This window comes from Ascaphus truei, chromosome 5 (assembly GCF_040206685.1).
Source record: "Ascaphus truei isolate aAscTru1 chromosome 5, aAscTru1.hap1, whole genome shotgun sequence".
In the NCBI taxonomy this organism is placed as follows: Eukaryota; Metazoa; Chordata; class Amphibia; order Anura; family Ascaphidae; genus Ascaphus; species Ascaphus truei.
This window is the reverse complement of record NC_134487.1, coordinates 100,636,763-100,659,882: the sequence shown is the minus strand read 5'-3', so window position 1 is coordinate 100,659,882 and position 23,120 is coordinate 100,636,763. Positions and strand designations below refer to the sequence as shown.

Genomic DNA, 23,120 nt, shown 5'->3' with positions numbered 1-23,120 from the left:
AGTTTTTGTGTTTATATTATTCACCTTGCAAATTCAATTTCGCATATTAATTAATCCCTGGAGCTTCTTCCATTATACAGCTGCAGCGGCCGTTATTCCAACAAATCACGGAGCCATTTTCGTGTGCGCTGCTGTATTCCACGCGGCATTAACGCGGCCAATCGCCCCAGGCACACGTGTTTATCGCGGTTGCTTTGTTTGAATTTCATGGATTCTGTTTCGTATCCGTGGCAGAAATGAATGAATTGTAATGTGTACAGTACTGTGCTACTGTGTCAATTTCAGTGTTTAACACTAAAATGCCATTTTCTGCACTCGCGTCTTAAGGCGGTACGGTTGGAAGAAATCACGCGCCATGATATGAGTATTCCGAGGTATACAACGCGTGAAGTGTGCGAATAACGGCCGCTGCATCTGTATGTGCACTGGTATTTATATTTACTCTCTTAAATGTAAATATGCAAAAAATGCAACTTGATGCAATCCCAACTGCTGCCAGCTCAAGTTATCATCTACACCAACTTCCCATCCACATTTTTTTTTTTTGCCTTTTCACACACATACCGTTCAAGTCTCTATCCCCCAACACACAGACAGTTCAAGTCTATATCCCCCTGTATTGTATCCAATCTTTCACAGCTCGAGTCGCTGCCTATTGGCAATATTAGTTACCTTCGTATTTCAACAACTGTCTCACTAGTTTGTTGTTCCCACTATATCCCATATGAAGTTCTCTGCAGAAGCTGGACTGGATTCTCAGACCTGTTGCTGCCGGTAATGCAGGTTACTGTACCTCCAACTATAGCTTCTCTCACTGTGTCAATGTGTGGTACTGCAGAGAGAGGGAAGAGCAGCATTCACGTCTGCAGCTCAGATACATCAGATGGGGTAATTATGTCTTATTGCACACACATATATATATATATATATATATATATATATATATATATATATATCTCAAAGACAACACAAAAATTAAGTAGTGCTAAAGAGGATTTGAAATAACCCTAAAAAATTATAATAACATATTTAAAATATTAAAGTAAATTAAAATTACCACAATTTAACCTAATAATATCTACAAACTATAACGTGATAGTGAAAAAAAAAAAGGAAAAATCCAAAATGAATGTTCCCCTCAACCAAAAAATCCAGAGAGAAATATAGTCCCAATAGAAGATCCAGGGAGCGTCTTTGCAGCTTTAAGGGGAGTGGTATAGCCAACCACCAGGTAGGCCCATTGTGTCAGGGGTGGAGTCTATGACGTCAAGTGTGTCTAAATACGTGGACCATTTTTTACAAACATATGTGGTCCATCTTCGTTCGTATATAAGGGACACGCTCCACGTCATAGACTCCCTCTCTTCTATACAGTGGAAATCTACTTTTCAATGGGCCACCTGTGACGTTCAGTCATTATATACATGTATTGGGCATGATAAGGGTATCGAGGCTGTTGCGCACTTTTTTGGGGGGGGGTGGAGATCTACATGTATCACAATCTAATTTCATCCTCTCCCTTGTCGGCTTTATCCTTGGTCACAATTATTTTCTGTTCGGGGATAGCTTCCATCTCCAGACCTGTGGTACGGCCATGGGAACCACATTTGACCCCAGCTATGCGAACCTTTTTATGGGTTATTGGGAATCCAGATTTATCTGGCCCAATGCACGGCTGGGGGCGGGTCTGGTGTTCTATGGCCGGTACATTGATGATTGATCATATGGGACGGAGATGGGGGTGACCTCAAGCAGATACTGACCGACTTTAACTCCAATGATATGGGCCTCCGATTCACCCACCAGATTAATGCATCTAGTATTGTCTTTCTAGATTTGGAATTGTCGGTAGATTTGAATCTGAATATCCAGACACGGGTGCATTTCAAGGACGTGGCGGTCAATGGCTATATATATGCAAAAAGTGCACATTATTCCAAATGGCTAAGCAATATTCCCCTCAGTCAGTTTAATAGACTGAGGAGGAATTGCTCGTCCGACCAGGTGTTGGCGCTGCAAGCCGGTCGTCTCATCAACAATTTCAAACAAAAGGGGTATGATATGTCTCTGGTGCAGGAGGCATTCAAGAAGGTCAGGTCGGTTGAACGTGTGGATCTGTTAGCTAAATTAAAGCTCAAACAGTGCAAACAATCCATGCCTTTGACAGATATCAACACAAACAACTGTGGGTTAAGTTTATTACAAAATTTAATGGGTATTCCCACAAAATTAGACAAATTATCAATCGTCACTGGAAAGTGTTGCTCTCAGATCCACATCTCAGCAGTCAGTTGTCCACTGTGGCACCCACTAGTCTTCCGCAAGGGTCTAAATATCAAGAACATCTTGGCCCCAAGTAGACTTGGTGATACTTCAGTTGAGAATAGTGGTTCACAGTTAGTGTCTGGAAACATTAAGTGTGGCAGATCTAAATGTCTAATGTGTGGACATCTGCATCTGTCGGATACTTTCTCTTCATTTAGCAACAAGTCTGAATATACAATAAAAAGTTCAATCAACTGTCTCTCAACATATATAGTGTTTGTTTTATCTTGTCCATGTCAATTGCAATATGTGGGTCGCACTAAAAGAGCACTGTGTGTCAGATTCCTGGAACACAGTTAGCCATTAAGGGAGTGCTGGCACACAGTGTTCCTCGACATTTTCCCCAAGTACACCAAAAGGATCCCAAGGGACTTGTTGTTATGGGTATTGAGAGTATTCCGAGTACCCTATTAGGGGGAGATAGATTAAAGACACTATGTATGAGGGAGTCATTTTGGATATACTCACTTGGTACACTTTCTCCCAGGGGTCTTAATGAGTGCTTGGATACTAGCACACTGGTTTAGTGTCTTGCCTTGCTGTTCTCTGCCTTGTGCTCTGGTTGCTAGATCGGTTCCTCTCCCCCTATCCTAGGATGGGGTTCTGTGTTTTTGGAGGGGATTCCTCTATACTATATTATATGATATTTCCTTAGAGTAGGTGTTATTTAATAGTTAATCCAGTTTTTTCCTTTATGTTTTTATAATTTTAGTTATTTTTTAATGTAACAATTGTTGTTATTATATGTAATTAGATATCATTTTAATTAATGCACTATGAATTATCAATTTAATAATGTGTTAGTACATAAAATGTAAAGATTGTTTTGTGAATGTTGTTCTCCTCACACATGGAATTAAATAGGTTGATTTTAATATATTTTTTCAATTTTAAGATTTTTCTATAATTCATTTTTATATGGTGTAGTGGTATTTGGTTGTTTATATATTTATATTATTATATTCTAATTAATATATTGATTTATTAATATTTTTTGATACTAAAACTATAGGTTTAGGCTTTAATTTTAATTTGGTATATATATATTTTCTTCCATATTTGATGAAACTTAGATTGGCAATAGTGGGGCAGCTTTCTCTAACACGTTATGTGTTAGTTGAGTTTATACATAATTAAATTGTTTAGTTTTAGCTAGTTTCATTGTATGATGTGAACAACATAATTATTGATGTTTTTTTGTTGTTATTCATTGTAATATTGATATTTACAGTAATTTTAGAGTTATATGATTTGTGGTGAATCACATACCTCCTGACGAAGTCGCCGCAGTGTGACGAAACGCGTAGAGCTGTGACGTCATCACGTTTGTGTTGGTGTATTTGGAGTCCCTGGCTTCCCTGCGCTCCGGCTGGCGGTAATTTTAAGTGCTAGCAACCATTGTATGAGAGGGAGCAAAGGACGTGCAGGCATTGGATGCCTTTTTATCTTGCTGCCAATTTGGGATAGGAGTTCATGGTGAACCCGGGCTGTTTACATCCACTCTGCAAACCTGGGACTCACCCTACCACCGCAGATGACCACAATAGAGATTTCTCTCCCACGAATGGTTCTGATTAAAATCCTGTAAGTGCACATTCTTATGGGTTGCTGATTTTTTAAATAAATGTACCTTATTTTTTACTCAGTTACGTGCTATGGAGCTTGCGCTTTTGTTTGTTTTTTTTGTATATAGAGTGACTATCTTGGAGACACTACAGCCCCAGAAGAGTGCTGCCTACCCGTGGACTTCCCGCTGCCACATTACTGACAGGACGAGCCCAATTTGCGTTAATATTTTTATCTTGATGTACGTGCAATACTTGCCCTTTTTTCTCTCTCGGTATATGCATAATCTATATATAATTCAAAAGACAAACAACTCACTTAACATATAGGCACAAACAAATATTAACACAGGTTGTAAAGTCTATGGTGCATTAATTACCATGTCAGATTAAATATTTCCCATGTAGAAGTTTGTCTTTATACTGTTAAGTACAGCAGGATGACTGGAGCCCTTAATAGGAGGAAGAAGTTCTTAAGATGACTTTTTCTCTTAGCTCAGCAGATGCTCGTGCTTTTGGCATCATTACAATTTCATCCCACAGGCCACCCAAAAAAAAAAAATGAAATGTGTTCTTTCACAGTGAAGTATGCAAATTGCTTTACTTCTCCCATCAACAAACCTAGCCACTTTAGCCCTGAGCACTTTCCAAAGAAGCAGTAATCTGCAGCAGAGAGAGGCTTATGTTTTGTTGGGATAAATTGCCTAACACCTACAGAAATCACAGCCTGGAAGCCTTATGTTTATAGATGGTAAACATGATAACTGCTTACTCCAACGGTTAAGAAAAATAACTCTGGAAATGCTATTTGTTTGTCACGAAGGGAGCGGTTACAAGCAGCACTACAGGTTGCAGTTTATCTTTCTTTTATTTGTACGTTATAAGATTGAAGCAGGGGGTCTTTGGAGCAGAGCCCCATTCATTTCAGCTCTGGGGACTCCCTGCTTCCTCAGATACTTACCTCTGTAAGTGATGCCGTGGTGGCTGGGATAAACGAGGGACTGTAAGACCACACATGATGACGGAGGACCGTGGATGCAGGAACAAGGGCCTCTGGCGAAAAGCCAAGCACTCCCTATGAGTGTCTGCTGTCAAAGTGACCTAGTCAAGATGTGTGTTGAGAATCGGGGGGTGAAATAGTTATATCTTTAATATAACCAAGGTGTTTGGTTTTTAGGAATTACACAGAAGCAAATATAACGTGCAATCGTGTTATTCATTCTATTATTTTCACTTTTGTAATTGAAGCTATTTGACAGTCTAATTTTAAAGTTAATATTCAAGAGAACGTAGAGGTAAAACTACTAAAGTCTATTCCAATACCAGTACCAATGCTTTCACAGGTGCAGGAGAGCTTACACTTTCCTAACAGCTAATTATCATGGCCACAAATGTTTACTTAAGTGGAAAATTAAACAAGAGATTGTGATGCTAGCCGAGAGCTGAGAAACCTAGGTCAACGTGAATGTTTTAGTGCCTACCCAAATGAATGGCTAAATAGCATGTTTTGCTAAAATTGATAAAGAAAGCTAAAAGTTGAACATTCCATTCCGCGCTCTATGTGAACAGTAACTGAATATGAAAGACCATTTATAGACAATTATTATTGGAGGTCATCTGACACGCCCAGCTTCGCTTTTGCCTGAAAATATATGCGGTTTTGATTATCTGCTGTGGTTTTTCTCCTGCGTGAGACGAATCACCCTGAGCTCTGCCGTCAATAAAATCATCTTTGTTTCAAACCTTCCTGAGTTGTAGCTGTGACAAATTTATCTCCCAACATGCCGGTAGCAACTCTGCATGTTTAAATTGACATAGTTACACGGGTCAATTGGAAGCCGCAAGGGATGACGTCACAGCTTGTGCAAGACATTAAAAGCCGCCATTTTCTTAGCCCCAACAAGCCCTGTGACAGCTGGTACCTGCAAGTATCTCAGGAAGCAAGGGGTATCCGGAGCTGAAGTTAATGTAGTTCAGCTCCGGAGACCCCCTGCTTCAAACAAACTAAATGTCAACCTGGAGTTCTGCTTTAACCCCTTGTGTTACATGGACCCCGCATTGATTTCAAATGAAATATAATTTATGTTTATATACCAATAATCCTAGAACTAGAATTCCAAGAAGCTATCCTACTTCAAAGACTCCAGTATTTCAGGCATAGTGGTGGTTGAAGTACAACTTTAAAAAGAAGCAATCAGCTCTACTCACCATGAAAAAATAAATGTATTCTTTTTTTAACCATTGCAAAGCCCGTTTGTTCTTTGCAATCCCATCCTTTTTTAATTCTGTAGTTTAATTCTGGAGATATCCTAGTTGCTGAAATGGTGCTTCCCTGGGAGGTAAAAGTTGCTACTGCCCTTTACAGTAATATCCTTTCCTACACAGTCTTTCAAAATTTGTTAGAGTTTGGAATGTCGAATATTTGGAGACTGATTGCAGGTAGTGTTTGATTTGGAGGAAACCAAACACTGGTACTTTAACTATTTGGTGTTTTTTCTCCAGCTCTGGGAGAGGTAAGATTCTACCATTGTCTACAAAGTCGTCAGCTACCATCAGCTTTAACGTCATGAATTTATTGAGTCTCTGTGGGAGCCAGCCTGGGGGAAATTCAGGGTTGTTGAATATGGGAGTCAGTAGTGTTGGACTGGCTGGCAGACCATATTTATCTTTATTTCTAGACCACACTTGCCATGTACATCTCATTGCTCCCAGTTTTAATGTTTCTGAGAAGGTCTCTCTTCCCCTCTTGGTCCACATGGCGGCCGGGAGAGAGAGAGGTCTCGTGTAGGTAGACTCTATTCCCACCCAGCAACTTGTTTTTGGATCGTTATTCCACATTATTGCTTGTTTGAGTTGGGCCGCCAAATAGTATTTAATGATATCCGGGACTGCCAAGCCTCCGCTATCTTTTGGAGCTAGCAAAATAGATCTAGCTACCCTGGGTCTTTTGTTCTGCCAGATTAATTGAAAAATTCTGTTTTGCATATTTTTAAGCTCTGACATCGGGATATTTATTGGAAGAGTCTGGAAGTAATACAGGAGCCTTGGTAGGATATTCATTTTGATCGTGGCTATTCTGCCTAGCCAAGATATCTGGTATTCATTCCAGCTCTGGAGGTCCTTTTTTAACCTCTCAAATAGGGGTGGGTAGTTATGTTTATACAGAGTAAAGGGCTGATCTCGGAAATATATTTGGGCCTGGCACGATTGGGGGATTGTTCCCAACACAGCTATATGATTAAATGGGCAGAAGATTTGAATGCAGAGATCGATAGAGAAGATTGGGAGGATATCTGGGAAGCAGCTTCAAAAACATCAATCTGTACCACTATTAAGGAGAATATTTATAAAATTTTGTTTCATTGGTACCTAACCCCAAGCAGGCTGAGCCAGATTTTCCCCGGGTCCAAGGATTTGTGCTGGAGGGGATGCGGGCAAAAAGGAGATATGGCTCATATTTGGTGGAATTGTCCAAAAATTCAGGTATTCTGGGTCATGATTCAAACATTGATCCGAGAGTACCTGGGGGTGGAGGTGGGGGTGGAACCGCTGACCATGGTGCTGGCCAAACCAATCGAAGATCTGGAAACGGCGGAAAGAAAAATGACAATTCACGTGTTTACGGCAGCCCGCTGTGCTATTGCAGCGGCCTGGAAAAAGGTGAACGCGCCCTCTAGACAGACGGTGTTACGGAGACTAAGGGAAATAAAAATGATGGAGCTCCTTTCAGCGCAATTGAGCCAAAAACTTGACAAATTTCACAAAATCTGGGAAATTTGGCCTGGCAATTAGGAACACATAGACATAACTACAGAGAAACTAGATAAATAGGCTTCTCCCCCCTCCCCCCCCCCTTTCTTTCTCTTCTTTTCTCTGTTCTTCTCTATTCTTTTCTAAATTCTACGAGAGTCACGCAAGGAAGCGGCTGCTTCCCTAGCACAGCCTAAGATGTGGAAACAGATCATATTAACACAAAAACTATGTTAAAACGAATATTTTACTTAAGCACTGATAACGAATTGTAGAGGTTTTTTTTTGTTTTAAACACAACTGGTAATACTTGAACAATATATGTGTACCAATGTTGAATATTTGTTGTGTCTCTCCAAAACAATAAAAAAAATTGAAACAAAAAAAATAAATAAAAGTTGCTACTGCCATTCACGCTCATTAAGAGAGGTTGCCACGGTAACAGCTGCCACCAGTGAAATAATAAATAGCTGAAAACTCGGCAAAAAATAAAGATTTTATAAACATTTAAAGTTTCAGTTAAACCAGCACAGTGTGAAATATGTTACAAGTTCTGTATGAAGTAATAAGTACTAATAAGTATACTGTACTGTATAATGATACAGAATATTTAATTTCAGAGGTATTCAATCTTGTTTGAAAAACACAAACGTCTGCCTGAATTAAGTTTAGTTGTTGCAAATCATTTGTGATTCGACTTGAATTCCCCATTGAGTATACAGAGCCCTCCAAGCACAGGTCCTAAGATCCCAAGGAAACTACTCTTCCGCCAGTCTCAGTCCCAGGGCTGCCGACAGGGGGGTCCAGAGCTGGGACAAATGTCCCGCAGCTTCGGGGGACCTGGCTGGCACTGGAAGTTCGGCCTGGTCAAAGGTCCGTCCCAACTTTTGCGTCCGGCTGCCGGGGTCTCATATCAATCCCTGTACCTGACCGGCGCCGAAAGTTGGGTCCACCTGGAAGTTGAGAGTAGGGGGGGGGGGGGGATTGTGAGCGAGAGAAGGGGGATTGAAAGAGAGAAGGGGAGATTGAGGAGAGAGTGTACGACAGCGAGGGGTGTTACGAGAGAGCTGAGGGGATTGAGCAAGTGAGATCAACATGGGGGAATGAGAGAGCGAGAACGGGAGAGAGGATCGGGAGAGAGCGAGAAGGGGGGAGAGAATTGAGAGAGCGAGAAGGGGGAAGGCAATTGAGAGAGCGAGAAGGGGAGAGGTGATTGAGAGAGAAGGGGAGAAGATAGAGAGAGAAGGGGAGGAGTGAGAGCGAGAAAGGGGGAGGGGATTGAGAGAGCGAGCAGGGGGGGAGGGGATTGAGAGGAGAGATAGAGGTGTGAGGGAGAGTGTAAAGAATCAGGGAACACGTCCTTTGCGGTGTGTTCCCTCCTTACCAGCTGCTGCTGCCGCTGCAGCTACTCTTCCTGCCCATGCGCGCTCCCCCGCTCTCATTACAGAGCGCGCGTGCTCCCACAGCTCTTCTAGCTGCCGCATGGAACCTGGTCCCGCCACCCGCGCATCTCTCTCGCGTGGCGCACACACGCGATGACGTGCAACGATCCCCAGCTGCATGGCAAGTTTCTCTTCCATGCCTTGTTGCCTGCAGCCTAACCCAGCTCTGCTGGGGCCGCGCCTCCGCTCCGCCTCCTGTCCCCATTGGCCTGTCCTTCCTTTAAATACTTCCTGCTTCCTCCCATGCTTTGCCCAGCATAATTCCATGTAGCCTTGAGAAGGTCACTTCGTTTTGTGCAGTGCTCTCTCCTTTGCAGTTAACATCTTGTGTACCGACTCGGCTTGTTTGTGGATCCTTCTGGATTTTGGCATACCCTCGACTACGGCGATCCCTCCTACCCTTTAACACGGCATACGAACTCGGACTACGCTGCTCTCCCCAATCCCAGACCACGGCTTACGGACTCCTACTATCCTGTCTTCTCCAATCCCGGAACTCGGCAAGTATACCGCATCTTCTACACTCTCTAACCCAGACCCGGCTACGCTAAACTATCCGCCTTCCATGCACGCCTCCGCTGCTGCGGGTGTGTGGTGTTATACCTTCCCACCTCAGTACCGGGGTCTTGTTTTGTTTTGTGGTCAGCACGAGCATTACAGAGCGGTAGAGAGAGAGGTGTGAGGGAGAGGTATCAGAGAGAAAGAGAGAGAGATCACAGAACACAAAACAAGGTTATTATAACGTAGCTACTACGTCATAGGGCCCCTGCAGTGCCAGATCCCGTAGTGGCTTCATCCAAAGGGCACTCAAACGGTTCTCTGTTGGTGCCAGAAGGGTCTGCAATGTGTTTTGACTGCTTTCAACAGTAAATAGCATAATGTATCTATGAAAGAGATGTGTTTTGTTTTTCATTTGTGTGCACTACATAATAATTTTATTTCATATAGCGCTTTTTCTCCCTATGGGACTTAAAGCGCTTCAAAATTACAGTATAGTGCGCGGTACGCAGCACATAGGATAATTACAGGCACAGCCCCTGCCCAGTAGAGCTTACAATCTGTTTTTGGTGCCTTTGGCTACGCTTATAGCGACGGCGACGTCAGGCTGCGGTCATGGAAAAATCAAATTGAGATGACTTCCAGCAATCACAACCAAGCCGTCGCTACACGTTTACTATACGCGCTAGCGACAGCAGCAATGCATTTGTTTTGACGCAACATTGCATCTCTGTCGCCGGCAGTATAAGCGCAGCATTAGGCACAGGGAGATAAAGTTATTTGCCGAAGGTCACACGGAGTTGACACTGGGAATTCAAACAGGTTCCTCTGCTCCAAACACTGTGTCATTGTTCATAGAGTGTCATTTACTCACTGAGCTGTTCCTCCTTCTGATCTATGCAGAAAGCTCTTGTAGGTCTATAAAAAGCTAATCACTGCCTAATATATATATATTTTCCCCACCCCAGGACCAATACAGCCACTAAACGCAGTGATGAAAGGGTGATGATACAATGGGGTGCCCTTACCTTTTATTTAGCAAACTGGTCTGCTGCTCGTTATGTTTTAAATAGTATGGGTTTCCTTCCTTGGTATACACACAAAGCACACACTTTACAAATCTATTTACATCAGTTTTCCAACCACATTTAAAAAAAGGTTTGTGCTCTTCTGTGATGATGCACAAAACAGTTAATGTTTAAGTTCACTTAATGCTCTACACCAGTCCTCTTCAACTGGCCGACTGCAGGCCAAACGCAGCCCGCCAGGAGCTATGATGTGGTCCTTCAACTTTCCGCTCCTGCTAATTTTAGAACAGTTGCTTAAGTAGCTAAGTGCAATATTTCACACAAACTCTCTTGTAACATAAGGTATTACAAATCAGTGGCGGAGCTAGAAATAAGAGGGCCCCCGGGCAAACATTTTTTTTAAGGGCCCCATTAAAAATCTACTTATTCTGTAGATTTAAAATTAAATATACCAAACACAGATTAACTGTAAAATATAGATTACTTATCTATATGGGGGCAGACATTTTTGCCGCCCCAAAATGTTGCCACCCTAGGCCTAATGGGAAATCCGCCACTGGAAAAGCTATTGACTCTCAGTGTGGATGGGTGCAGAGAGGGTCTACTTTACCATAAAGGGTGGGAACCAGTCTGCACCCATCCACACTGAGCTCAATAGCTTTTTTTTTTCTCAAATACTATTGGGCTTTTTGAAGTGAAACTTCTTTGCTGGCATGAATCGCCTTTCATGGAGACGGAAGTACGTGTGGGCAAATGAGGGTTATTGTGGGCAAAAGAGGCCGTTGCCGTGTGCATGCGTAGATGCGCCTGTTGACTCGCACATGCGGCCATCGCGGCAAGCGCATGCGTAGATATTCCCTCCGCATCTCCGCAAGCAAGCGCATGGTCAAAACCTCCCTTCGCATCCTGCGCGGACCCCCGCCATAGTCAGTACATGCGCACAGGTGTAGCTCCGTCAGTGAAAGCGCAGAGACGGGAGATTCACCCCCCGCATGCACATATATACGGCAGACAGCAACAGCGCTCACATCCGACATGTGCAGAGTAACCCAAACCCCGGCCGCTGCCTCAGTGCGCGTGCGCAGCGTCCGCTCGACTCGCATGCGCGGGACCAGCATCAACCCCGCCACACTTGGGAGACAGAGACGACAGATAACACACACACACGCATAATGGAATAGATATATAAGGCACAAAATTATAACGCGATATTGGTAAATTTAGAATAGATACGTGTACAGATCAGGTGCAGCCGAAAACACCTGCAGTCTCCCAACTGCACCAAGATAGCAATAGAAAAATTGGTGTCTACGGCGCAAACTGATTCAAGTGAATAGTGCAAGTACTATGTGCTAAATAAATTAATGCATGATACCAGCACTGATAACAAAATGTCACAATAATCTGTTGAACAGGATCCTCATGGGTTAATCCTCCATAGAAAATTTAATGTGGGGAAGAAACACAGATAAAGTATTTGGTGCATTAATGTTTTGCTCAAACACATACAACGCAGAGAGGAAATCTCAACCTCACAATATCCCCACAGACCCCACTGGTAGTGTGCAGGGAGTGACTTGGAGCACACTCCAACCCTACAGTCTCAGCCGCCCGTCGTGCCCGCTCACACGTGTGCAGTCTCCTCCTCTCACTAGCAGACCGTCCGGGACCTCTGACGTCAGTGTGCCGAGTTGCTGGTGGTTTGATACAGTGGCCTCCAATGTCCAAAAAGCCCAACGTGTTCCGCCAGTGTGTCGGCTTCGTCTGGGGTTATGACATTTGTGATCAGTGCTGGTATCATCCATTAATTTATTTTGCACATAGTATTTGCACTATTCACTTGAATCAGTTTGCACTTAGACACCAATTTTCTATTGCTTACACACACAACACACACAAACACACACACAATAGGAATTCACAGTTAGTACAAATATAGAAGTGAAAATAGCTAAAACAGGGTGTGTGTGCCAAGCACGCGTTTTGTAACTGAAATTGTGTTTTGATTTTTAATTAAAAACATCACCATCACAAATACTATTTCTGTAACAAAACAGTGACAAAAGACAAAAACTTTTTTCTCCAAAGTTGTGTAAAATTCACCATACACTTTAAATAAATGAGCCTAGTAATATAAGATAATACAGACTGCAATTTTTTTCTCCCTCTCCCCAATCCGCTCTCATCATCCCTCCTCAGCTCTCCCCCTCATCACAATCATCTCTCCCCCTCATTATCACCATCATCAGCTTCTCCCGCTTATCATCATGACCATCATCAGATCTCCCCATCAGATCTCCCCCAGTCCCCCTCGTCAGATCTCCCCAAGTTCCCCCCATCATTATCATCATATGTCCCCCCCAGATCGCCCCCCCCCATGTTCTCCTCTATGTCTACCTGTGGTAATGGAGACAGGCGTGGGGGAGATGGTATGTGGCGGCGGGCCCCTGGCGTTAAAGGATAAGCTGGTAGAATAATCAGCACTTGAGTCAGAGCAGAACAGCACAAGGTGAGGAGTGCGCTCTAGCAGCAGACACGGGAAGTGAGAAAGACTTCCAGGTCAGACCGCTGGGGCGCGCTCCTCCCCTGCGTCCTACTCTGCCACAAGTGCTGATTCTTCTACCTGCTTATCCTTTAACGCCAGGGGCCCGCCGCCACATACCATCTCCCCCACGCCTGTGTCTACAGGGGGCGGGAGGAGCGGGTCTCCAAGAGTGCAGGCCCCTGGGCTTTGCCTGGGATAAAGCTATATCCCTTGCATATAGGACAGATGGTTAGAATGGTTATAACAATTTGAAATATATAATTCAATGCATCAAAAAATAAATTACAATAAGCTTGTTGCCCTTCTACTCCCAATGTTTCTGATTTGGCCCCTTTGGAAAAGTAGCTGGAGAGCCCTGCTCTACGCAGACACGCACGTCTCTTCACGCTCTCTAAAATATTCCCACATTTGTTCAATCCTTCTGTCATTTTACATTTCTAAAACAGAATTCAGGCCTGGCAACGGTGCGGTGATGAAGGAACGACTGTCTTGCTTGTTTGAGGTGCGCATTTATTTCAAGGTGTGTTTGCCTTTGTCACGGCGGCTGTTGGGAGGGTTGGGGGGAGGCAGTGTGCATTAACCTTCCCAGCGGGGGCTCTATGGTGCGGAAAAGCCTTGCGGTGACTGGGGGTGGCGAGTGTGCAGGGCTCCTTTGCGTGTGATGCCCTGGGGCCCAGTCTCGCTAAACGGCTGGGCCGGTGGGGCTCCCGGCTTGGTGAGTCTTGCGAGCCATGGTTTGGGTACCATTGGCCTTTACCCGGGGGGGGGGGGGGGGGGGAGCACACTTGCACGGTTGGCACTTACCAGGGTTTATTATTTTTTTAAATAAAAGCCGCGGCCACTGTACACCCAGACCTTCGTTGTGTGTTTATTGGTTTATATGTGGGTTGCGGGGAAGGGGGGGGGGGGGGTTGATTTCTCGCAGGCTCCAAGGTCAAGCAGAACACTCCTTTCCATCTAGGATTGTTCAAAAATTGCCCAAAAGTAACATAATTAACAACTTTGTTGAGCCTTTCCCATTGAATTGAAATCCATTGCAGGCCCCTCTGACAGCAAAGGGGTTAATGAAAAGTGAACTAATCTAACTATCTCTGTGACTGCTCAGGGCTCATACAGTATTATCATGACAGTAATTTCTCAAGAGTGACAGCCACTCCTCCCCCATCGAGAGTCCCCCTTTCACCCGAGAAGACTGGGTTTTGTTTTATCATACATTTTTTTTTTTTTAAAGAAAGTGTAAATCACTTCATTTTAAACTATTACACCTGCAAATGGGGTTGCACCTAAATCATGACTTCTTTTACACATTGCATTAGATATCTCTGGCAGGAAAGGTTAGCAGCTATTCATACTGTGATGCTCATTTAACATGAGACTGCAGCAAATTCAAAGGGATGAAAACAAATGTAATTTGAACATGAACTGCAGCAAGTCAGCAAGTCTGAATATTTCCTGTGGTTTATCCGACTGAAAATAGGGGCATTGATGTGCCGCAATATGAGGTTTCTCTTTTTGCAGGCTCTTTTGTTGCATGTGAATAACCCCCTCTGCTTCATGCAGGAGGCTTCCCTGGCTCACCGAGTTCTGGTTGAAATGAAATCTATAAACTGGTTTCTGATTGCTTTTATCTGCGAGCCTTCGGTGAGAGCATGCGTAAATATCACACATCCAGTGGGAATGACAGAAAGATGGAATATGTTGCAGGGGAATCTCTGCAGAGCACAGTGCACAAGCCTTTCCTTACCACACACGTGATTTACTCACGGGGAGGAAATCAATTTCCATTTGCGAGATTAAAAATGCAGCATCACAGTCAACATGCCGCCAATTCCTTATTATTTATAATAAGATTCTTTGGAAGATTATACACACATTTCATTTTTTTTTTTTTTTTAAGCATTGATACTGTGCATATAAATATATTCTAGTTTAACTCCTAGGTCCTTTACTTATTAATTTATTTTTCTCTGGTAGATTTATCTTTGGTGTGGGTCAGACATATATCCACAGGTGTGGGTCGGACATATTTCTCAACCTTTTGGTTGTCTTAAATACTGTCAAATTGGAAGTAGCCTCTCAGCAGAATGATTATTACCAGGTAAAAGTTTTAAAACCCTATTACTTGCATGCGTATGTGCTCTGCTTATTTTAGGAGGGGTGGATAATTCTCCAAAAATATTTCCCCTTATTATTCTCATGATGTGGTTCAGCAGAGAAACAGATGTAAACATAGAAAGGACCAGTATTTGAAATTTGAATCTATGGATGTAGCGTTCCACGCACCTATTTTTTTTCCACCTCGCCATCGTGTATGGCTCGGACCTCCCACCCACGCACAACAATTAGCGCCCCCTGGAGCCCTCCATCCCCGTGAACAGTTGGAGCCCTTGACTCCACCCAGGGAACAATGTCAGCAAATTTTTCACCACACGCCTCCCCGTTCCCCTCGGGTGACCATATTTGTTCCGGCAAAAACGAGGACAAATGTCACGCATGTGCAGCCGGCATTCGCTGACCGTGCATGCGCAAAGAGCCCTTGCTGACCGCACACTTGCTGACTGCTCGTGTGCCTGTGCGAACGGCGTTTGCAAATCGGAGCTTGTCAGTCGCACGAGCAGCCGGCAAGTGCCGATCGTGCAGGAGCAGCCGGCAAGTGCCGATCGTGCAGGAGCAGCCGGCAAGCGCCTTTCGTACGTGCGCAGACGGCGCTCGCCAAGGGGACACAAAACCGTGACAGCACCCGAAAAAGTTGGGACAGAGCCCTAAAAACCGGACTGTCCTGGCTAAACCGGGACATCTAGTGACCCTACGCTTCCGCCAACAACATGGGGCCCAGGTGGAGACAGTCAGCGGCCCAGCCCAGTGTAGTTTATTAGTGTGTAGGTCATCACGCTAACCACAGGCACTAAAGAATATCATGATTTCTAACACACAAGAAATCTAAGCCCATGCTCAGGGGTGAGATACTATAAATGTATTAGAAACTCAAGCTTTTGGGTCCCCCCAATGCCCAGTGTCCCCCTGGTTCAGCAGATATGTGCCCACTGGACACAAAATGGTGACGAGGTCAGGGCTTGAACCTTTCCTCTTTTACAAATCTGTTTTACACCAGAATAATCAGAATAAAGTTCAAATGAGCTACTAAACATGTAGCACCCTCAGGGTTATGTCGTTATTTTAGTGGGGTCCTGGTTCCTAAAGGCAGTTAAGAGGTTACATCCTTATACAGGCCTTAAGTATAATGTTGCACGTCACATATACAGGTGTCTGGTCAGGCTTGAAAAATAGATGCCCCCTGCTCAGATTGCTTATGGTGCAGGATGTATATTCACATATGTCTAGGATGTAACAAGAAGTTTCCCTGTATCTGCCTGAAAACCAGTCTTGTTGATATCTAACACAACACAAAACCCCAGCAAGCTCTTTTTGGGGACCCCTGAGCCCCCACAAAATATATATATGTATACAAGTGTCAAAAAGGATTGCTATTGAGCGTGGCATATGTATACAACAGACGACAGAGAAACCCAATGCTACATCCAACATGACAGAAATACACAGTAAAATACTTATATATTCTCTTGAAAAAGGGTCATTTAGTTTAACCCTTTGGCCAAAGCGTTGTAAGCTTGCGAGCCATGACAAGGCAGACACCCGTTCGCAAGTCCTAACACTACCAGATAAAATACTAATATACCTCTATTAGGATTAAAATTCTCATTGACTTCTAATAGGAGGGAGAAAGACCACATTCGATCTATATCCAGTAGAATGAAAGGACACTCTAACTTGGGAAGTGGGGAAGGGTGGGCTTAAAACCTGGGAAGGCTTTGGCCAAAGGGTTAAACTAAATGACCCCTTTTCAAGAGAATATATATAAGTATTTTACTGTGTATTTCTGTCATGTTGGATGTAGCATTGGGCTTCTCGGTCGTCTGTTGTATACATATGCCACACTCATTAGCACTCCTTTTTGACACATATACATATTTTGTGGGGGCTCAGGGGTTCCCAAAAGAGCTTGCTGGGGTTTTGTGTTCTGTTAACCTATTCTCAGCGGTCTCAGCTGCTGGAGGTTAGTGGCTCCTCCTTCCCAGGTTTTAAGCCCGCCCCTCCCCACTTCCCAAGTGAGTAGGTCCTTTTATTCTACTGGATATAGATCCAATGTTGCTCTTTCTCCCTCCTAATAGAGGTAAATGAGAATTTTAATCCTAATAGAGGTATATTAGTATTTTATCTGGTAGTGTTAGGACTTGCGAACGGGTGTCTGCCTTGTCGTGGCTCGCAAGCTTACAACGCTTTGGCCAAAGGGTTAAACTAAATGACCCTTTTTCAAGAGAATATATAAGTATTTTACTGTGTATTTCTGTCATGTTGGATGTAGCTTTGGGCTTCTCTGTTTGTTGATATCTAAGGCTGCGCTTATAGTGCCGGCGACAGCGACGTCATGGCAAAACAATTGCATTGCCGCCGTCGCGTGCGTTTATAGCAAGCGCGATGCAACAGTGCAACGGATTGGTCGCGATCGCTGGAAATCATCTCTATTTGATTTTCCAGCGACCGTCGCGACGCCGGCACTATAAGCGTAGCCTAAGCATTACTTTGCCCTGTTCAAATAAATTTAAATAAAAGTTCCTGGCGCCCTTTTCTATTATTGCTCACCATACGAGCCCTGCACAAAGTTCTGCACCCTGAGGAATAAGGTATCCAAACCGCTGAGCATCACCAACACAAAGACACAGAAACCTATTGGTGTGGCCCCTCTTCTATTGGCCGGGGGTTGAGGTGACACACACACACCCCTTTTCCATTTTCTCTCTTCTAAATAGACAACCCCGTAATGCAAGACCTACAAACACATGCTGCAGTATGCAGATTTTTGCACTGCAGAAGGCCTGAAAGAGAGGAAGGCAGAATAATGCACTCTGGTATTCCAACACCCCTTTGCTAATAAATCATCACAAAGGGCTCTTCTGTGTTCCAGCACATTAAAATCAATGTTCTACTTCTTCATTATTGCCACCATGCCTGATTCTCATCTAGTTTCCGTTCCCGGAGTAGTTCCATTTGCCTGACCAATTTCTCATTATACAGGAGTCACAAACGATATGCGTGCATATACATATGAACATTTGGACACATACAGAAACGGATGTGCATGTTTTTATAATGCACGGGAGAGGCATATCTCATTAAATTTGCTCAAGAAACATGACACTACATCAAAGCAACATAAATCACACGAGATTCAGCACCTGCTGACTTCTGCTGGTATGGAACAGTAGAGCAAAGCTCTGGCATGATATTCTGCCGCCGTCCATAGAATCATGGCCAAGATAATGATGGATCAGTTTCAAACTATTGACACTTGAATTACTCCAGTGCTGGGTCCAATATGGAAGTGCCTGGCAGATCATAGACACTAAAGACAGACACATCTGCAACCTTTTACAACAAAGACACAAGAACAGAGCCTGCAGCAGGGGTACCCCTCCCTTTCCAGTCGGTGCCTGTGTCGCTGTGTGCGTTTCTGTGATGAACTCATACAGGCTCACTCACACAGACATAAAATGATCTTTTCCTAAAAACCTAACAGTGCGAAACAGAAGATAAAACATTAAAATGTTTTAACATCAGCATATTGCAAAGTAAATAACGGAATGCTTTATATTAATGCAATTTGTGTTTTTATCAGCTGTCAATATGATAGATGGACCTCTGCAGGGTCACAGTTGGTAGTGAGGTGCATAATGCCACCCCCGATACAGGCAATGTTTTTGTAGGAGTCTCTCCTTCCGCTGCACTCTCGGTTCCTCTTCAGCGGTCTTCTTTGATATTCATTTTGCAAAACGTTTATATTGAATGTCACGTTTGTGTAATTTATGGTTTGCTGCACTCTTGCTGCCTCTATGTGGACCTCTGTCTGGATTAGTCACATGATGCACCGCTTCACCATTTTGTGCATTCAATTGTTGGACTGTCCTGAGCATCTTTATTGTATACCCTCTCTCCTCCTCCTTCTCCATGTTGGCTTGAGTTTCTAAGTATGGTTTGCTCTCTAGAAGCGCTCGCTGCAACACTTTCGCTTTTGCGGCAGTTTCTATTTTCTGCCTCATCTGTACTGAACCAATGTTCTGTAAATCCATTTTACATCGCAGTTGATTTTATAATCTGATCCCAATACCTGTAGTACTGGAAGCCTGCTCCTGAGGATTTTGTTCTTTAATGGAAGGCAGTGATGTTTTTTCATGTGGGACACACAATCACTAGGTGCCTGTTGAGAGTCTGATGCAGTCTATTGATGCTGTCTGTTCCCTTTGATGCTGTCTGCCGGTCCCCTTTTGAATTTCTGGTCTCATACAAACAGCATGAATTGTGGAATCAGGTAAATAAATGTAGGTACCTGTTGCTCATCGCTTCTGGTGTCAAACACGCTCCTAAGTAATTTAAAAAAAAATCAGCTGTATTTATATCTGCTTGATCCAAAAGATAGAGCCCAACAACCAAAGAACAGGTGTAGGGAGAAAGGAAAACAAACAAAAAATGGTGCAATATGTCTAAAACCTAATGAGATATCCCAGACAATGGGTGATTTACAGTATGCACTCAAGTCTAGATGAATTAAGACTCTTCATAGTAATTGTGATCTTCGAGATACTCTTAAATAAAAGAGATGGAACAGAAAATAGCATAATTCTGTTAGGTACTTTATATCAGAAAAAAAACAAATATACTCTCAAATAGAACAATTAAACCAAAAATAAACATGTGAAATCTTATTTTATAAATCAGTTATATAGTAGGCTATTAGATAATAGTGATTGAGATTATATATATTCACACACACACACACACACACACACATATATATTGCGGTCGCCATGTCTCCCGGGGCAACTGCATCGTGGCCGCTGTCGATGGCTTATCTGTGGCGGTGTCCCCTGGCGTCTCCCGGTCTTCTCCGTCTTAATCTTTAAAACCATGTTTTTCACCTGCAGCACTATTAAAAATGGCCATGCAACATCATAGGACGCGGTGTTGAAATGGTAATGCGACGCCGCATGATGTCACGGCAACGTTTGGACATTTTGAATAGTGCTGCAGGAGAAAAACATGATTTTAAAGGAGACAAGACAGCAGAAGGCCGGAAGACACCGGCAGGACCCCGCACCCAGACTCCGCCGCAGGTAAGTGTCGTGGGGGGGTGGTGGGGGGGGGGGGGGTGGAGGAGAGTGGGTTATGGCCGAGTTTGTCAGGGTGTGTGTGTATGTGTATATATATATATAAACCATACGATACCGTTTGAAGCACGAGATCAGGAGACAGCACTCTGGTAAGTTTGATCACAAGTTTTTGTATTGAAAAAGACAAATGTGTCTTTTTCAATACAAAAACTTGTGATCAAACTTACCAGAGTGCTGTCTCCTGATCTCGTGCTTCAAACGGTACCGTATGGTTTATTATAGCTTTATGGGACAAGCACCCAATTTTTTCTACTTGCAAGTGGAGTGCCGGCTGCTTCTGTGGAATATATATATATATATATATATATATATATATATATATATATATATATATATATATATATATATATATATATTTCAACTCAATTGCCATTTTAAAGCATCTTTTGATTTCTATAGCAGGTTGTAAAATATATATATATATATATATATATATATATATATATATATATATATATATATACATTCTTTAATAAGTAATGCTTTTGGGCCTCTGCACGGTCAGGTTCAGGAGAGAGTATTTACATTTTGGGACACATTTTGCTATAACAAATTTTGGTGTGTTAAGTGCATAGTTTTTCTATAATAAACAGGCAGATATATATATTTACATATTTTGCATAATTTCTCGGGTGGTGGAAGCATGTAGATATGATTGCAGTTGAGTAAGGGGTTAATATTAACTAATTGAAAGTAACTTGTGGAGGAAAAGGGTGAGTTGGCTAGAGTAGTTGTGTGTAGAAACCCTGATGGCATATCTAAGTCAACTGCTCACTTGTGTGCTGTTCGTGACAGATTCAGGAGAGATATTGTTCATTTGAGGGACCTTTGTGAATGTGAAAGTGGGCCAGCTTGCGAGCTGTGTATTAACCCTTGTCCCGTATGCAGACCACATGCTCACAGGTGTGATGTTCGTGACATACAGGAACGCTGACCTTAATTGAAATGCATTACCAATTGCTCTGACTTTTTCTTGAGGCAGTACAAAACATGCCTTCTCTTCTTTGCTACTTAAGTCTAAATCTGATTTGAAGAAAAGTGTCTGTGCAGGAACCAAAGCAATTAGGAATTAATGTGTATGCCTTTTAACCTTCCAGCGTTATAAATTACTTCACAAATCAAAGATCCACCAATAGAAACCATACAAAAAACATAAGGATATCAAAATATTATTATCTTATTTTGCACAACAAATAGTGTGGAAGGCAGGGGGTGGCTAAAAATATAATTCTTAGGAGCCAGCCAGAATGTTTTAGAGGGAGTGGGGTGAAGAGTTATGTTCTGCTCCTCCTTCCCACCGGTCGGGGCCCTGTGTCAACACACACACACACCTCCCCCTGCGTAATATGATAGCAGATGCAGACAGAGTTCTTGATCGTTCCGACTCGCTCTTGAGCATCTCATCCTTCTGCTTCAACCCCTTACCTTCCACTCCATACTAAGCAGCGCTGTGGCAGCTAATCTGTCAATCACCGCTGTGGCTGGTCAGCACGCGTGAAAAGCAGCTTCAGGCAAGAAAGCCGGAGAGCACTGTTGCCGTTTTTTGTTGCGACTGACAGGTCTGTCAGCAAAGCACGGAGTACAGGCACCAGAAGCTAAATTTTAGGCGACCAGGCTTCCGGGATTTTTACACACCTGATAGAAGGAAGTTTGTTGAAACTTTTTTGAACTTATATTTTAGAAACTGTACAAAATCCCTTAAGCCCTTTTTTCCCATTTTGTTACCTTCAACTGTTTCCTTTTTTCTTATGTGTATGTACGTCTTTGTGAAATCCTAAAATAATTTTCTGTTCCTTGGAAATACTAATGCCAAATAATTGAAATAGTGCTACATATTAGGTGTGCCATTGTGATACTGCTTCATAATTCTGCATTAACTAGATCATGGAATTAATTATTCACTTAGATGTGAGAACATTGTAGACTACAAATTCCAATGCTTGTTGTGCTGATCAGAGTAAGTACTAGAACATAAAGTATACTAAACATGGTTTACAACATGATGCACCTGGTGAAAAAGGAAGACATAATAACATTAACACTTTCTTTTTGTAATATTATAGCTCAATAAACCTTACTAACTGTGTTTTTTCCCCCAATGCTGACAGCATCTAATAAATCAGTATTAGATGCTTTGATCTGTTCATTGCTTAAAATCACCTTTAAATCAGCAAGGAGATTGATAAATGGTGGCTCCTTTCAATGTGCAAATTGTTTCTGAACAACATGACCTTTGTTAGCGGCCAAGGTTCCTGAAATACACAGCGGCTTGTCCTTTTGTCTGTTGTATATATCAAGCACAACTAAATTCCGACCATGTGGCAGAAGTTAAAATGCTCCTGAATTCAGAATAGTAGACGTTTTTCCACAGCAAGATAATTAATCGATCATACTTATGTTTGTAAATGTGAGGGTAAAATGTATTTTAAATGGCATCATTGCTTATTAGTAGCTATAGATCCAACTTGTAAATGCATCTTTTGTCCCTAATCCAACCAAAAAGGTTTTAATTGATTACCTATACAGTGATTTGTAGTTGCAAAGAGCTGTACGGAACTAGGATATAGACACATTGTATTACATGTGTAACCCTCCTTACCCGGCTCTAAAGGGAGGTCACAGATTAACTATACACATTGGCAGTGTTCAGTATCTCAGGGGGTTGCAGGGCGCTTTGTAGGTTCAGGCTGGGAGTGCATAAGCAGATAGGAAAAAGATGAGCG

At 42.8% G+C, this 23,120-nt stretch overlaps 1 protein-coding gene across 2 annotated transcripts in view; it reads right to left on the bottom strand.

Annotated features, from left to right (window-relative positions):
• Positions 1-23,120, bottom strand: part of GRIP1 (glutamate receptor interacting protein 1) — an 894,479-nt gene that overhangs the window by 564,641 nt on the left and 306,718 nt on the right. The gene's annotated exons all lie outside the window — the stretch shown is intronic.